The following is a 6,281-nucleotide window of genomic DNA, read 5'->3' as shown; positions in this document are numbered from 1 at the left end:
TGAGAATTTTCACTCATTTGAGTTACAAAGGGTCGGAAAGAACTTTTTTTTTTTAAAAAAAAACGAAGTTTTCCCCGGGAACTTTTGGGCTTTTTAGAAATAACAGAGTATTAGGATTAGGATTAGGAATTAGATTTCTGGGCTTTCGCTATCTATGGTGATGTTAGCCCGTCACGAATGAGGGATGACGTTCCTCGGCGATCACATTGTCCGAGGAAAGGGAAGGAAGGAAGCGGTCTGGGACCTATATGTTAGAAACTATCCCGGCATTTACCTGGTGTGAATGAGGAAAACCCAGAAACCTCAGTCACGATGGCTGGCCCGAAAGAGCTTTTCCAATTTTTCGACCGAATGAAATAACAGAATATATTTCAATTTTAGTGGGTAAATAACAGACGTTGCATCTTTCTTCTCCAATTATAACACGAAACAAGCATGTCATTACTGTATTCTGAAGAAGAAAATATCCAGGAATCAAAGAAAACAGATAATCTGATAGAAAAGAAAATAAAACATCAGTGGATGGAGTTTTCTAGTTCCAAACAATTGCTTGTAGAGCCTGATACGAATTCAATGACAAAATCGTTTTACAATGAAAAAGCAGACTTTGATAAATGAACTTCGTGGCCATCTTTCTTGAGATAGTAGTGAACATTTAAAGTGTTAATATTACAAATCGGGAGGACAAAATAGCCAGAAATAGCCTATAAAAAGCGTTTTAAAGTTTCCGACTCGCCGCATATATGGTACGACGCGAAAAATTACCAAGTGACTGTGTGGCAGAGTGAGAAGCATCTACGACTCACGTTTAAAAGGTTCCGAGTTCGATTTCCGCTTGAGTTACCTTTTTTTGTTATGCTTCTCTCTATGCCACGTCGCCACTTTATAATTTTACACGTCGTATCATATATGTGACGAGTCAGAAACTTTACGGCGCTTTTCTCCGCTATTTCTGGCTATTGCGCTCTCCCAGTTCGTAATATTAATACCTTAAATGTGCACTACTACCTCGCGAAAGTTAGTCTCGAAGTTCATTTACCAAAATCTGCTTTCCCCTTGTTAGTAAAAACTTTAATACAGTAATATTAGCAGTAACTGCTTTCGGAAAATATAGTAGATTTCATGGGACAAAACTAGGATTTATTATTTAGATTTCTGGGCTTTCAGCATATAAGGATTTCGGCACGATTTGAGGGATGACGTCCCTCGGCGAGCACACAATCTGGGGAAAGGGAAGGAAGGAAGCGGCCTGGGACCTATAAGTTAGGTGTCACTCCGGCATTTGCCTGGTGTGGATGAGGAAAACCCAGGAAAACCTCATTCAGGGCGGCTGGCCTGAAAAGCGTGTTACACTTTTTCGACCGAGTGACCCCACCGGGAATTGAACCCGGGACCGCTCGCTCCGAAGGCGAGAGCGTTAGCGACTACGCTACGCGGGGTCACTAGGACAAAACTATGATTTAAAATTTATGAGTAAATGAAAACATCATTACAATTTATAGATAACTTTTATTAATGCTGTTGAAATTCGAAGGGGGGAGAGTTTAAAACGCTGTCCACAAGTTACTTATTTCAAACATTTTAATATGATATGACAGTAAAAAAAAAAAAAAAAAAAAAGTAGAAGGTAATATGTGAATAATTAAGTTTTACTGCCATGTTAAACTAATATCATACACAAAATAGTTGGTTATAACTAATATTGTGAACTGACCTCATATTAGGTTCCAGTAGAATACATGAAGCGCAGTATTGAAGTGTCTTACGAACGGAGAACGAGATGCATGCGAAGTTTTAAAGGAAACCAAAAATGTGTTTCTATATGTTTCTTAGTTTGTTTTCTTTTTTTTTCTTTTTCTTTTTTTTTTTTTTTTTTTTTTTTTTTTTTTTTTGTTGCCTACAGTTTGAAATTTAAGAAACAGTAAAACATATACAATCAAGGTGTATAACATGCAGGTACTTGATAGTATGATTAGGTTACCAACATGACACCTCTGATGTGGTGGATTACGTAACTTAGACTTGCTGACTACGAATGCAATGCTGTTTGCAAACCCATTAAGACAACCAGTCCTGGACGGAATATAGGACTCATAGGTATTTAATATTGTAAACTTACTTTTTAAAAAAATGTAGAATCCACTACAAGGAAACCAAAACGGCACTTGCATAAGAAAGTCGTAAAAGGGAAAAGAAGAAGCAAAAATTTCTGTTTCTTTCTCACAAAAGTGGGCTTTTTATGTAAAAATTATATTCCAAAAGACCGACTCTTTTTGCGTCTCTAACACTTACCTATATTTTATCTAGCACAGTAAGGTCTAGCAATAGGTACAGTCTGATCTTTCAATATTTATTTATTTATTTATTTATGAAACGCTAATAATATTTGTAGAATTCATTCACAATAGCCATGAGGTTGCATTGAAGGCTCTATTATTTTTACAGAAAAAAGTTGACAACCCTAATTGAGCCTCTATGAAATGAACACCTTTAAAGTAAAGCCATCGGACCATTGTGCTGACTACATAATTGTTAGGAGGATATGTGTGTGTTACCATAAAAAAATACAAAGAATAGTAAATACGATCTGTTGCTTAACTGTATATATTTTACATATACAGCAAATAAAAAAATAAATAAGTAAATAAATAAGCTGTTCCAGCAGAAGAGAAACTACAGATTCCTTTTGGTAACGAACGGCATACTTTTTAGCTCCATGAAAGTAATTTTCTCTCGACTTTCTCGAGAAAGTCGATATTTCATATAATCCATTTCTTGATATATATATATATATATATATATATATATATATATATATATATATATACACAGACGCAGATCCAAGGGGAGCTATAGGGGCTATAGCGCCGCCTTAACGCTCAGATATACACTGGATAAAATGGGCTTCAATCCTGCTTTAGACTGGATAAAGCTACAAACTATGATTTAGCCACCCTTGATCATATCCTGGATTCGTCGCTGTGTATATATATGTCTTACCTTTGGCCGCTATACCTTATATTAACAATATTCTGTACTGCCGTCTTACTAGTGTCATAAGGGAATCATGGTAGAACGCTTACCTCTGGCGCGTCGGGTCCCTGGTTCGATCCCCGATCAAGTAAGTGTGTGGTGGACAACACCGTGCTTGTGGGTTTTCTCAGGGTACTTCCATCATCATTCTTCCATCATCATTCACTTTCCTTAATAGTCTACGGGCAAAAATGTGGGACGTTAAACTGAAAAATATTTTCGGGCTTATCTTGTATTAACAATACTGTATACTGTCGTCTTACTAGTGTCATAAGGAAAGCTTACTCAGGATATATTTTAGTACCAGTCTCAGCTTAATAGGTGATCTGGTTCCAGTGGCGGATCTAGAAGGTAGAAACTAGGGCGACGGGCAGCCAGAGTGAGACTAGATAGGTATAACATGAATTTGCAATAAACTTTCAAAAAATATATATAAATAATAGGTTAAATTATTTTTGTCACTCAAAAAACTGGAGGGTCTCGGTCCTCCTGGCTCCAGACTAAATCCGCCATTGGATGTGGTTGTTCAGCATCAAATCTTAGGTTTACAAAAAAAAAAGCTTTTTTTTTAATTATCTCGAAAAGTACACATGAGGATTTACATTCATTCGTATCAGTTTGTTCAATACAATGAAACCTATCGATAAGTGGATGTATTTCCCCCCGTTAAAGGCCAATAATATTGTGGAATGTTTAGATTGTATTATATATATATATATATATATATATATATATATATATATATATATATATATATATAACTTAACGTCCACGTTTATGCCATTTAGGCTAAAGGAGGCGGATGATTGATAAATTATTATTATTATTATTTCATTCTCTCCCCCCGGGAATCGACCACGGGATCACACGCACGAAAGATATACGTACTAGCCACTATAATCCAGCGAGAAGATCTGTAACTTGAGTCAAAATGCATCTTACTTTTTTGTGTGTACAAATTTTGTGAACTGGTGCTACTGATTGAGTTAACAGTATCAGATGATGAAAAATAGAAACTAAGTCGGGTTTTGCAACAGAAATATGAAGATGAGAGGCATAAGGGGAGGTGATGAAAAACGAGACATTGGTAGGTAGTAGTAGTGGTGGTGGGGGAAGGACGTTGCTTCTTCCTGTTTGGAGAAAGCTTCTCTCTCTCTCTCTCTTTTCTGTCTTCTAATTTATACTAATTGTTGTCACTCCACACGTTGCCATGGCAACTGAATAATTATCAATAGATTTGATTATTATTGATGAAGGACATTTCATGCTGGATGAGTGTAAGACGAATCTCCCGGCTGCGTCTTCGAGTTCTTCTATTGAAATTTGTTCTGTCGAGCCGTACTCCTACGAGTGATAGTACTACTAGTACCAACATTATAGTAGTAGTAGTAGTAGTATCATCATCTATGTGCTATGACACGGAGGGACGAAAGATGGGGAAGTAAGAAAGCTTACAGAATAAAACACAGTTTGAAGGATCTTCCTGTTTTTTCTCATTCCTCTGTACTCCTTCCAAGAGTTTGTCTTTGGTGGCCTTCTTTAGAAGGAAATAAAAAAGCAAGATTTTTCTCATTTCCCAAATTAATAACATAGTTTGAAACTTTCTATCAAGTCCTAAACCTCTAAAGCTGCGTACGGATGTCTTGGTCTTTTTAACTTCTCCTCAAGAAAAGTAAGGAAAGTGATAGAGACAAATATTCTTTGAAGTGAAGGGAGATATATTTTAGAGGATAGAAGGACTGGTGATAATCAAAAGTGAGAATTTTTCTCCTTTTGCTTGTTCCTAAATTTACCTCCCTCCCCATATCATTTCTTTGATTATACTTATCTGCAATGGTTCAGTTCTATTGTTGAAAACTTTTTTTTCAAGAAGTTTGGTTTACCAAAACTCCTTTATATGTTTACTCTTTCTATCACTGGCGCAAATCCCAGGGAGAATGGGGGGATGAGGAGGACATGTTCCCTCCAATCGTGGAACTGGGGGGGCACTGTCCCCCTAATAATCCGATTTGAAACTTAAAAAAAAAAAAAAAACGTGATGGTTTGTGTCCGATTGTCATAATGGAAAGTAAGATGAAATTCATGTCCCCCCAGAGTAAGCCTCAAATCTGCCCTCCTCCTAATGTTGAAGACAACTCTGCTCTCTGATTCTCCATAGGATTGTTTTTCAACTTCACAAATCTTTGAGCATCGCTTAACAAAAAAAAAAAAAAAAAAAAAAAAAAAAAAAAAAAAGAAAAGAAACAAAAGAAAAGAAAAGAAACGGTCTTACTTAACCCCCAATGTTGAAGACAGATTTGCGCCGTTGCCTTCTATCCGTATATTTATAAACTGTCCGTCTCCTTTAGCCTAACCGGCATAAACGTGGGACGTAAAACTTAAAGATATCCTTGTTTTCATTTATAAACTGTCCAAAAGTGCACAGTGCACAAAATTTTTTAGAAAAATTTCCACTACATATACCTAGCATAAATTGAAAGTCTAAAACTAGTATTAGAGGGCAAAAGGTAACCGATAAAGTTCTGTCGCTTTTTCACCCATCACCATCGAATACCAATATGCCACATAAGACGTACCTGGAAGATCAAAATTAGCTCCCATCAGCATCGACGAGCTGCCTACGTTCTGGAAGGCCATGGATTTCATCGCGGTAGAATTTAGTGGGCCGTATAGCGAAGAAGGTATCAAGTGCATTTTGCACCTCTACTAGGGATTTCAACTAGCGTCCTTTAAGGTGATTATCCAAGGAATGAAACAGGTGATAATCGGACGGTGCAATGGAACAGGTGATAATCGGACACGAGTGTGGCAGATGCAATAGTGTTTCCCACTCAAGGCGTAGAATGATGTCCCGGATCATCCTAGCCACGTGGGGCTTATCGTTGTCCTTTGCGATTCAGAAGTACAGGATCTAGAGTTTTGAGTTTTTCTTGAACACGGCTCAACTCCTGAAAGTACACACTTGCATTGATGCTCTGACCAGCTGCTAGCAGTTCCCGATGCACGGTGCCGCGAGCAGTCCACCAAACACACAGGAAGACCTTCTTCTGGTGCAGTGCTGGTTTCGGCTGTTTTGAAACCGGCTTGTGGGATTCTAACCAATGATGACGGCACCGAGAAGCTTCGTACAGAACCCACTTCTCATCACATGTCCACACCCTGTCCAAAAATAGCTCCTTCCTCAGATGAGACAGCAAAGAAACACAGATGTCTGCTCGTGTTGCGTCAAATCAATCTATCGACTCAAC

General features: G+C 37.6%; 1 non-coding gene across 1 annotated transcript; it reads right to left on the bottom strand.

Moving 5' to 3' along the window:
• Nucleotides 1–1,366: 1,366 nt before the first annotated feature.
• On the bottom strand, nt 1,367–1,441 carry TRNAR-UCG (transfer RNA arginine (anticodon UCG)). Its single transcript has one exon. It is a non-coding gene; the product is annotated as a tRNA-Arg (tRNA).
• Between the last annotated feature and the right edge of the window lie 4,840 nt (nt 1,442–6,281).

Source organism: Thermobia domestica, chromosome 8 (assembly GCF_964235325.1).
Source record: "Thermobia domestica chromosome 8, izTheDome1.hap1.1, whole genome shotgun sequence".
Taxonomy (NCBI): domain Eukaryota; kingdom Metazoa; phylum Arthropoda; class Insecta; order Zygentoma; family Lepismatidae; genus Thermobia; species Thermobia domestica.
The sequence above is the reverse complement of the archived record's forward strand: the minus strand, read 5'-3'. Positions and strand labels throughout refer to the sequence as shown.